Source organism: Prionailurus viverrinus, chromosome B2, assembly GCF_022837055.1.
Source record: "Prionailurus viverrinus isolate Anna chromosome B2, UM_Priviv_1.0, whole genome shotgun sequence".
NCBI classification, from domain to species: Eukaryota; Metazoa; Chordata; class Mammalia; order Carnivora; family Felidae; genus Prionailurus; species Prionailurus viverrinus.
In genome coordinates, this window is record NC_062565.1 from 109,420,664 (window position 1) to 109,433,002 (window position 12,339).

A 12,339-nucleotide genomic window follows, 5' to 3' on the forward strand; every position below is an offset into this window, starting at 1 on the left:
AGCATAAATAAACAACATCAAGAAAGTAGCCAAATATAAGTGTCATTCTTATTACCAAGTCGCAGTCTAGACACTGCTATTAATATCTGTGTCCATTCCTTAATCTTAAATTCAAGCACCCCACTTTCTGTGTGCTTCTAGGTCCGTTCAGGATTACAATTCTAATTACTTTTTAAAATTTCCTCTGTGACCTATAATAAATTGATAATACAAACATCCATCACTCTTATTTCCTCATTTCACTCATTATCCAGATTAGATTGCATGTTTCTTTATTAAAATCCCTTGCATATACTTTAAAGGCTTTTATTGTGCCAAACTAAATCTCAGTTCTGGTTAAATCCAGTTGATCATCTACTCCATGCATGCTTGTACCATGGAGCCAGGTCACCCTTAAATTTATTCCCATAAACTTCAGGTGGGCCTTAGTGCAGTAATGAATCTACCAGTATTTCCTATCTTTTCTTCTCAAACTTCCCATGTCTTCCTTCATCCTCATTCCAGACCACGACTTGCTTCCAATATTACTGAAACACAAAAGCAACAAAAAAAAAGCCCTTCTAAGCACCAACCACTTCATGTTGATCCAAGAACTGTATTTATCTCTGTTTACACTCACCTCTCTCTTAATAGATGAATCATTTGTGCTCTTATTTACAGCCAATTTCTCTAGCTCACATCCCTTTTGCCAAAAGAATATTACATCACGCTGGCAACTTTCCAATATTTTCCCACAATCTTAATTATTTCTTTTCAAGTACGTTATTTTTTTTAATGCCTATTTATTTTTGAGAGAGAGCATGAGTGGGGGGCGAGCGGAAAGAGGGGGACAGAGGATCAAAAGCAAGTTCTATACTGACAGCAGTGAGCCCCATGCTGGGCTCAAACTCACCAGTGCTGTGAAATCATGACCTCAGCCAAAGTTGGACACTCAACCAACTGAGCCACCCAGGCACTCTTCAAGTACATTGTTCTTATCCACAAACAAATATTATTTATATCATGAAAAACAAACAAACAAAAATGGTTGACCCCACATCCCCATCTAGGTACAGCTCTTTATTTCTGCTCACTTTTACAACAAAACTTTCTGAAATAGTTACCAATATTTTCTGCCTCTTCCCACCCTCTTTGAACTTGTCCTAATTAGGCTTTCATCCTACCACTCTACCAACACCACTCTTGATAATGTCACCAAAGGCTTCCATGTTGCTGAATCCAATGATCAATTCTCAGTCTTCTCATTGCTTGATATATTGGCAAAATTTGCTAAAACTGATGTCAGTGGCATGCTTCAGTCTCCTTTGCTGTTCCCTCTTCATCTCCCTAACATCTAAACACTGAAGTATATTTGAACTCAAGCCTCTATACTCAGTCCTTATGTGATGTCAATTAGGATTGTGTTTTAAAGTTCTACCTACAAGTTACTTCCAAAATTATAGCCGCACCTGATACCTTGAACCCCAGACCTGTACTTCCAATTATCTACTTGACATACTCATTTGCATATCTACTGTGCATCCCAGATTTCTTATGTCCAAAACCAAACTCCCAGTGTTCTCTCTCAAAATATGCTTCTCTTAACATTCTTCTACTTCCCAGTGGTAGCAACTCTAATCATCCAGTTGATCAGGACAGAAACCCAAAATCATTTTTGATTTATTTTTTTCTTTCACATCCTAAATCAATCCATTAGCTAATCCTACTTTATCTACCTTAAAACACCCTTAATCTGTACACTTCTCATGACCTCCATCCATTTCTGCCATGGTCAAGGCATAATTATCTCTGGCTTAAATGTGTGCAAAAGTCATCAATACGGTTCCTTTACTTTCTGTTCCTATCTCCCCTTTTCACTTTTTATTAGCCACACTAGCTTCCTTGATGACTTGAAACAGGATAAGCATACTCCTGCTCAGTGCCTGTGCCCTTTGCTGTTATCTCTGCTCAGATTATTTCTCTCCCAGATATCCACGTCTCATTTCTATCAACTCAGTCAGATATTTATTCAAAAACCCCATCTTGGTAAGTCCTTCCCTATTTAATATCATATCTAATCCCATCACATATCTTTAGAATATATTTTATATAACATGATATATATGATATATTTTGATATATGAATGACTATTCTATGTGGTATGTCAGAGGCAAGCATCATTTTTCAAAGCAAAATAAATAAATTACTCAAAACATCAGTCATTAATATGGTCAATCATATTCCTTCGGCATCCTTTAATTTTTCTTGTTAACCTGACAAGTTAACTACATAGACAAAACGTTATACTTTGTAAATAATAATTAATGGATATATTAAAATATTATTAATAGATATATTGCATTAGGTTTAGAAGAAAAACATAATAGGCCTAAGATTATTATAACTTCTAAACTCTTAATTTCCTTACGGTTTTAAACAGTCTCATTCACATTGTTCATCTTAAAATGAATAAAAGCTTTAAAAGGGAAACAATATATGATTTTCCTCTAAGGTTGTGTATAGCAGTGCAATATTTTGAGCAAATTAAAATAAAATTTGTACCAAATCAAAAGCTTCAGTACTAGCAACACCACTTTTCAAAATGTTACTGTGATTTATAAAAGCAAATAAAATCATTTATTTTTATATGCAAATGCAAAGGTTGACTTGAACAAAGGAAAAAATGCAAAGGTTGACTTGAACAAAGCCTTTAAGGTCACAGTGCTAGTCAATCAGTAGTTAAACTGGTGCTCTCAAATTTTATCATTCATAAAAATCACCTGAATAGCTGGATGAAATGTGGATGACTGAACCTTCTATTCCTAATTTTTTGACTCAGTATATCTGGGGTGAGGCTTGATAATTTCATTTTTATCAATTCTCCAGGTGATGTTAAATGAGAAATTACAGTTTGAAAACCAGTGGCTTAAACTATCATGCAGATTTACTAAAATATAAACTCCAGAAAACAAAACAAAACAAAACCCCGAAAAACTCCCACTCATTCCAAATACTTAGAGAAGAAAGTATTTATTTTTTTATTGTTTGGTTGATGTTGGAATTTCCTTTTTCCATGTGTGGAATTCACACCACCCTTCAGCCAATATCACCAAAACAAAGCAATTTCAGAACAATTGCTTTAAAACATGTATCTAATAATATTGTGATATCTTAGATTATTTGGCTACAGCTATAATCTATAGTTTTATACATACAACTCCCTGTTGTGTTACTTCTATAGAGGGAAAACCAGGATAAAATGAACAGAAGTTTTAGAGTTTCATAGAGAATTTTATCAAAATCAAAGCAAGAGTACTTCAGTGAGTCTAATTCTGTGGTGTTATTCTTTATTTACTAAATATTCAGCTGAATCTCTTAAAATCTAATTGCCAACATAAAGAGGAAAAACCCTTAGCTTCTCCTCATAGCCTGTACTGTTTACTGACATTTTGCTAGAAAATACGTCCTCTGAATTCAACCTAATCATTTACAACCACCATATTTTCTCTTCACACTCATCAAAATTAAAGAGGTTATGTGCCCATCTTCATGCTATAGTGCAGGTGTGTGTCCCAGCTGGGCTACATACCAGCCTACCACCTCCCACACTGAATAATCTAGGTAGAAGAAAAGCAATGCAATTCACCCAAACAGAGCAGAAAGAAAAAAACATGAAGATAACTTAAGAGACCTTTGGGACAACATCAAGTGAAAAAGCAAGTAACAGGAAAGCATATGAACATATGAAAGTAAAATTCTCACTGGAAAAGGTAAATATTTCTATATAGTAAAGGTAGAAAAGCAATCAGTGCTAAAGTATGAAGTTTAAAAGACAAAAATAGTAAAATTAACTAAAACTATAATAATTAGTTAAGGAAAGTATAAAATAAAAAGTCCTAAAATGTAACATTGAAAATATAAAATGTCAGGAGGGATGTAAAATTTTGGAATGTGTTCAAGTTTAAGTTGCTATCAACTCAGAACAGATATTACATACATGTAAAGTTATATGTGAGCCTCACAGTAACCACAAAGCAAAGATTTAGAACAAATACACACACACACACACACACACACACACACACACACACACACAAATGATAAAACAATCTAAATATAATGCTAAAGAAAGCCATCAAACCACAAAGGAGCAAAGAGAAAAAGAAAAGAGCAAAAGGAACTATGAAAATATTCACAAAACAGTTAACCTAATGGCAACAAGTACATACCTATCAATAATTACTTTAAAGGTACATGGACTAAAATCTCTAATCAAAAGACAGAGTGGCTGAGTGTATAACAAACAAGATCCATCTATACGTAGCCTCTAAGAGACTCACTTCAGAAGTAAGGACACACACAGGGGCACCTGGGTGGCTCAGTTAGTTGAGCCTCCAACTTTGGCTCAGGTCATGATCTCACAGCTTGTGGGTTGGAGCCCCATGTCAGGATCTCTGCTGACAGCTCAGAGCCTGGAGTCTGCTTCAGATTCTGTGTCTCTCTCACTCTCTGCCCCTCCTCTGCTCACACTCTGTGTCTCTCTCTCTCTCAAAAATAAACACTAAAAATTTTTTTTTTAAAAAAAGACACACACAGACTGAAAGTAAAGGGATGGAGAAAGATACTCCATGTAAGTGGAAATAAAGAGAAAGCTGATGTAGCTATACTCATAGCAGATAAAATAAAAGAAAGACTGTAATAACAAAGAAGGGCATTACATAATGGCAAAGGGGTCAATCCAACAAGAAGATATAACATTTATAAAAATGGATGCACTCAGTATATTAGTACCAAGATATATAAAGCAACTACTGATGGACTTAAAGGGAAGAATTGACAGCAAAACAATGAGAGTAGGGGACTTTAATACCCCATTTACATCAATGGATCATTGAAACAAAATTAATATGGAAACCTTGACCTTAAATGATACATTAGGCCGAAAGACTTAATAGATACTTACAGAACATTCCAACAAAAAGCAACAGAATACACATTCTTCTCTAGTGCACATAGAACATTTTCCAGGATAGATTACGTGTTAGGTCACAAAAGAGTCTCAATAAGTTAGACTGAAATCACATTTGCATTTTCTCTTACCACAATGATATAAAACTGGAAATAAATTAGAAGAAAACTAGGGTTGCCCGGGTGGCTCAGTCGGTTAAGCATCTGAGTCTTGAATTTGGTTCAGTTCATGAGTTCGAGCCCCACATTGGACTCTGTGCTGACAGTGCAGAATCTGCTTGGGATTCTCTCTCTCTCCCTCTCTCTGCCCCTCCCCCACTCATGCTTGCTCCCTCTCTCTCTCTCCCAAAATAAGTGAACTTAACTTTTTTTTAATAAAAAAAGAAAACTGGAAAAACTACAAAAATATGAAGATTAAATAAAATACTACTGAACAACCAATGAGTCATCAAAATAAACACATAATAAGTTTAAAAATACCTAGAGAAAAATGAAAACAGAAATGTGACACACCAAAATCTTTGGAATGCTGCAAAAGTGGTTCTAACAGGGAAAATCATAGCATTACAGGCCTACCTCAAGAAACAAGAAAAATCTCAAGTAAAATAATCTAACCTTACACCTCAAGGAACTGGAAAAGAATCACAAAGCTGACAGTCAATAGAAGAAATGAATAATAAAAATCAGAGCAGAAAAAAAAGACTTTTAAAAAATTGGAAAGGTCAAGGAATATAAGAGCTGGTTCTTTGAAAGGATAAGCAAAAGTGACAAACTTCTATGTATAATAACCAAAAAAAAAAAAGGACTCTAATAAACAAAATCACACATGAAAGAGAAATTACAATTGATACTGCAGAAATACAAAGGATCATAAGTGACTGCTATGAACAATTACAAAGCAAAAAAAATGAACAACCTAGGAGAAATGAATGAATTCCTAGAAACATACAGTCTTCTGATACTGAAGCAAGAAGAAAAAGAAAAAGTGAATAGGCCAGTTATTAGTGAAGAGATTGAATCACTACTCAAATACCTCCCAAGGGACACCTGGATGGCTCAGTCAGTTAAACATCAGACTATTGGTTTTGGCTCAGGTCATGACCTCATGGTTGTGAATTGAAGCACTTGCTTGGGATTCTCTCTTACCTACTCTCTCTGCCCCTCCCCTGCTTGCGCGCTCTCTCTCTCTCTCTCTCAAATAAACTTAAAAAAAACAAAAAACACTCCTCACAAACAAAAGTTCAGAACCAGACGGCTTCACTAGTGAATTATACCAAACATTCAAAGAAGATTTAATATGTACTTTTCTCAAGATCTTCCAAAAATTACATTAAAATATAAACATTAAAAAAGAAGAACAGGACAAGAATGCCTACTTTCACCACTTTTACTCAACATTATATTGGAAGTCCTACTCACAGCAATTAGGCAAGAAAAAAAATTAGAAAATAAAAACATCCAGGGTGCCTGGGTGGCTCAGTCAGTTGAGCATCTGACTCTTGATTACAGCTCAGGTCATGATCTCACAGTTTGCAGTTCGAGCCGTGCACCAGGCTCTGTGCTGACAGTGAAGAGCCTGCTTGGGATTCTCTCTCTCTTTCTCTCTCTTTCAAATAAAGAAATAAACTTTAAAAAAGATAAAAAGCTTTAAACTGGAAAGGAAGAAATAAAACTGTCATTATTTGCAGATGACATGATTTATATATAGAAAATCCTAAAGACAGGTATCATATATTTTTACTCATATGTGGAATTTGAGAAACTTAACAGAAGACCATGGGGGAAAGTGGAAAAAATAGTTAAAACAGAGAGGGAGGAAGGCAAAACATTAGAGACTCTTAAATATAGAGAACAAATGGGTTATGGACATTGAGGAGGGCACTTGTTGAGCACTGGGTGTTATATATAAGCAATGAATCACGGGAATCTACCCCCAAAACCAAGAGCACTCTGTATACACTGTATGTTAGCCAAGTTAAAAATAAATTATATTTGAAAGAAACAAACATAACAGATGAACCTAGGAGAAGGAAGCAAAAATAAGATAAAAACAGAGAGGGAGACAAACCATACAAGACTCTTAAAGACAGAGAACAAACTGAGGATTGCTGGATGGGTTTGGGTGGGGAATGGGCTAAATGGACAGGGGGCACTGAGAAGGGCTCTTGTTGGGATGAGCACTGGTGTTACAGGTAGGTGATGAATCACTGGATTCTCCTCCTGAAATCATTATGGCACTATATGGTAACTAACTTGGATGTAAATTAGAAATCAATCAATAAAAAAAAAAAGGCCTTTGTTTTTTACTCTGAAAAAGAAAATAAAAAAGAAAACCCTAAAGATGCCTCAAAAAAAAATGGTTAGAACTAATAAATTAATTTGGTAAAGTGACAGGTTACAATATCAACATATAGAAATATGTGGCATTCCTATGCACTAACAAACTATCAGAAAATAAATTAAGAAAACAATCTCATTTACAATTTCATCAAAAATAATTTAATACCTAAGAATAAATTTAACCAAGAAAGTATAAATCCTATAAACTGAAAACTATCAGGCATTGATGAAGAAACTGAAGATGGCACAAATAAATGAAGATAGTCCATTATCATGGATTTAAAGAATTAATATTGTTAAAATGTCCATTCTGTACAAAGCAATGTACAGATTCAATGCAATTTCTAATAAAATTCCAATGGTATTTTTCACAGAACTAGAATAACTGTAAAATTTGTATGGAATCACAAAAGGTCCCATACAAAGCAAACTTTAGAAAGGAAGACAAAGATGAAGATATCATACTACCTGATTTCAAACTATACAGAAAGCTATAGTAATCAAAACAGTATGGTACTGGCCTAAAAACAAGCACAAAGGTCAGTGTAATAGAACTGAGAGCTTAGAATTAAACCCATGTATAAATAGACTACATATGACAAAGGACCCAAGGATATACATTGAAGTAAAGACAATTTTTTCAATAAATGGTATTGGGAAAACAAGATAGCCACATGCAAAAGAATGAAACTAGACCACTTTCTTGCACCCTACACAAAAATCCACTCAAAATGGATTAAAGACCTGACTATAAGACCTAAATCATGTAATTCCTAGAAGGAAACAGGTAAGAAGCTCTTCAGTATCAGTCTTAGAGATATTTTTGTGGATCTGACTCCAAAGGTAAAGGAAACAAAAGCAAAACTAAACACAAAAAGTTTATATCAAACAAAAAAACTTCTTTTTTTAATTTTTTTAAATGTTTATTTATTTATTTTGAGAGAGAGAGAGAGTGGGGGAGGGGCAGAGAGAGGGAGAGAGAGAATTCCAAGCAGGCTCCATGCTGTCAGTACAGATTCCCACATGGGGCTTGAACTCACAAACCATGAGATCAGACCCGATCTGAAACCAAGAGTTGTACACTTACCCAACTGAAGTACCAACCAGTTGCCACCCAGGCACCCCCAAACTAAAAAGCTTCTGCACAATGAAAGAAATCCTCATCAAAATGAAAAGGCAACCTACTACATAGAATATTTTTGCATATCATACATTTGACAAGAGATTAATATCCAAAACATATAAAGAACTCATACAAGTCAACAGCAAAACAAAACAAAACAGGATACAACCTGATTTAAAAAATATGCAGAGGATCTAAATAGACTTTTCGTCAATGAAGACATATAGATGGCCAACAGGCACATGAAAAGATGCTCAACATCACTAATCATCAGGGAAATGCAAATAAAAGCCACAATGAGACATCACCTCACACTGGTTACAGTGGCTATTATAAAAATATAAGAAATGACAAGTGATGATAAGGATGTGGTGAAAAGGGAACTCTTCAGCACTGCTGCTGGAAATATAAACTGGTGCAGTCACTATGGAAAACAGTATGAAGGTTCCTCAAAAAATTAAAAATAGACCACCATATGATCCAGTTATTCCACTTCTGGGTTTTCATCCAAAGAATGTAAAAATGCTGATAGGTGTGGGCAAAGTGGGTAAGGGGTCAGTTGTATAGTGATAAATGGTAATGCAAATTTTAGTGGTGATTGTAACCAAACTAAACAAGTTTTTCCACCCAATGTGCAGTAAGCCTATAAAAACTGATATGGAGCATAAGCACTGAAGAAAGATAGGCTACTCGATGGTGTGGTGCCCCCCAGCATTACGGGGAACTCACAAGTCCAAAACTCCCCAATGGCCTACAAGTGAAAGTTTTTAAAGGCAAAATGTAGGGCAGGAGTCTCCTGAGAAGGTGGAACCTGTTGACTGGAGGCCCATTAGGTCATGTTAGCAGATGTTACTTAATAACTTTTGGTATCACTTGGGTTCCACAAAAGTCTGTTTCATCTCAAGAGCCTTGAAATCTGAAAAAATATCTTTTTTCTGCATGTTGGAGATTTCATTAGGTATATCTAGTAATTATATATTTAGGGCATTGTTGATTAACTACTTGTAATTTTTGTAACTACTTACAACATTACTTGAAAGCTACTAGGGTTGCATTCCTACATGTCCCTTTGAATGATAAACAAGCATTTCCATCTCTTGAGCCGAGGCCTACATGTTCCTTGGCCAGTCTAGCTGTGCCTGGGGGAATATAACCTCCAGTGTTCATTCTTTCATCTGAAGTGACAAGATGGATGCCAGCTTAATGATCACTTTGTAGTGCATACAGATGTTGAATTATAATGTACACCTGCAGCTTATATAATGTTATAAACCAATACCTCAATTTAAAAAAGAAAAGAAAAAAAAAATCCCAAGATAGTCACGGTGGCAATTTACCCAGCTAACAGCCATATTTTCTAACCTCCTTTGCAGACATATAACCCCTATGTGACTAAGTTTTGGCTAATGAGAAGCAAATGGCTATGTTTGGCTGTTGTTGGAAAAGGCTCCAAAAGCAGATAGACAGCTGGAAATTTTCCCCATTCCTCCAGATTTCTTTTCAAACAATAAACTGATGGCAAGAGCTTCAGCAGTCATACTGGACTAACAGGCAGCCTTGAATACAGAAGCTGGATTAGTCTACTTGGGTTGCCATGACAAAATGCCACAGACTAGGTAACTTAAACAACAGAAGTTAATTTTTTCTTAGTTCTATAGGCAGAAAGTCCAAAATCTAGGTGTTGGCAAATTTGGTTCTTCTAGTGCTTCTCTCTCCTAGGGCTTCTCTCTTGTCTTGAAAATGACTGCCATCTGCTGTGATTTCACATGGTCTTTCCTCTGTGTGTGCACATCCCTAGTATCTCTTTGTGTGTGCAAATTTCCTCTTATTATAGTCAGATTGTATTAGGGCCCACCTTAATGGGCCCATTTTAATTTAATCACCTCTTGAAAGGTCCTGTCTCCAAATACAGTCACATGCTGAGGGATGAGGGTTAAGGCTTCAACCTATCAACTTGGGGGCAAACAATTCATACCGTAACAGAAATTATACACTAAAAACTCAGAGTCAGAAAGACAGAAGGCACCTGAATCACCACTGCCCTTATGGAGCCTCCATACCAGTCTGAACCATTTCTGAAAAATTTCTTTCTTATCAAGCTAGCCCTAACTTAAACAGAACCCCTTCTGGGAAGCTGCTCTGACTCCTATGAGCAGAATTCATCATAAAAAAAACCTTAGGAGCTTAAGCTGTTAGTCAGTTCTCTATTGCTTATAGAAGGCAATTCCTAGCAGATTCACAGGGCTTCCTAAACGAGGAGGGATTTAGTGCAATGTATGTTTGTTTACCAGAGGCCTGAGGCAGGGGAGGGCCATTTGAAGGCAAGGGAGACCCTATCAAAAGAAAGTAAATGGGAAAACCAAGGGAGGAAATCTCCTTTAGCCAAGATCAAGAACTGTCATGTTTTCTGAAATGAAGTATGTTCAGAGGATTCTCATCATGATTCAGGATACCTGGGTTCTCTGTTAGAAGCTATTTTATGGCCTTCCAGTGAGACTTAGACATAGTTCAACATCTCAGGTTTGAGGATTTTTGTGTTTGTTTCGTTTGGTTTGGTTATCTGTAAAATGGGGGTAATAACACCTGCTTTACTAATCTTACTGTAAGATTAGTAAAATGTGAATAATCAATGTGAAAATGTTTTGAAAAACTGTTTTAAAAGATTAAACGGACTATGCATAGAAAAATAAGACTATGGTGTGTACTGGGAAGTACTGGCTGGAAAGTAGTTAGTGTTTCTGACTCACTGTAAAGTATAGCCTGATTGAGAAAAATGAGACTCTGGCACATACAAAGTTTATCTCTTCCTTTTATTTATAGTTCTTGATAAGCAGTCAACTGAGAAGACAACTCCTAAAATGAGCATAGTACATCACAGATAACTATCATGACTGAGCCTACTAAAAGGTAACATTTATTTCCACTACTGCTTTTAAAAATCCTAGCTTAAGCCATTTCCTTCCCAGTGCTCCTAGTGTTTACAATCTATTGGAAGGTAATACAAACATCATTTCATTCTACATTTAAATTTTAGAAGCAATAAACTCTAAGGCATTTTTATTCAAAATACTGACATCATTCGGGGTGCCTGGGTGGCTCAGTCGGTTGAGCGTCCGACTTCGGCTCAGGTCATGATCTCGCGGTCCGTGAGGTCGAGCCCTGCATCGGACTCTGGACAGCTCAGAGCCTGGAGCCTGTTTCGGATTCTGTGTCTCCCTCTCTCTCTGACCCTCCCCTGCTCATGCTCTGTCTCTCTCTGTCTCAAAAATAAATAAATGCTAAAAAAAAGAAAAAATACTGACATCATTCTCACCTATAAATTTTACATATTAACATACCTTTCAGGAACATGTAAATACTAAGATTTTCAAAAGTATGTAGTACTATTTTGTTGAAAATGTTGACACAGAATAGGTATGTTAAAATGACTGTTATGCAGTCCCCAAGATATACTGGCACACAGTTATGAAGATGAAAGCCTTTGTTTGAGCTCAGAAAATTTTAACAGATACCTAGTCTGTAGTGGTTTAATCTCTGCATATAATTCTGAATTTATTTTTTAAACTGACATCTTAGAGTGTTGTTATAGAAATAATGTTTAAAGTAGAATTAGAAAAAAACAAAAGTTCAAATTAAGAATTTGTTTGCACATAAATAAATAACTGAATGCGGTCTACAAATTATTCTGACCATACAGAACATAGGTGTTAGAAGAACATCTACAGATTTAGAAAACTCAAGTGCTACCATGACTTTTAGTCACAAAAGAAAGCATATCCTACATGAGAAAATTTAAAGTATTGATTTAGCAACCCTGCCAAGATAATCATGAGTTCAGTACATTTTATCTGTCTTTAAGGCATGACAATAAAAATAAAATCCAAGAATCTAACTGGAGTATATTAATGTGTGGAAGTTAATGAAAACT

General features: G+C 35.6%; 1 long non-coding RNA gene across 1 annotated transcript in view; it reads left to right on the top strand.

The window, feature by feature from the left end:
* LOC125166123 (uncharacterized) overlaps positions 1-12,339 on the top strand; it is a 56,442-nt gene that overhangs the window by 13,669 nt on the left and 30,434 nt on the right. The window contains exon 2 of the long non-coding RNA XR_007152352.1: positions 11,232-11,318. This is a non-coding gene — a long non-coding RNA (uncharacterized LOC125166123). The remainder of the gene's footprint in view (positions 1-11,231; positions 11,319-12,339) is intronic.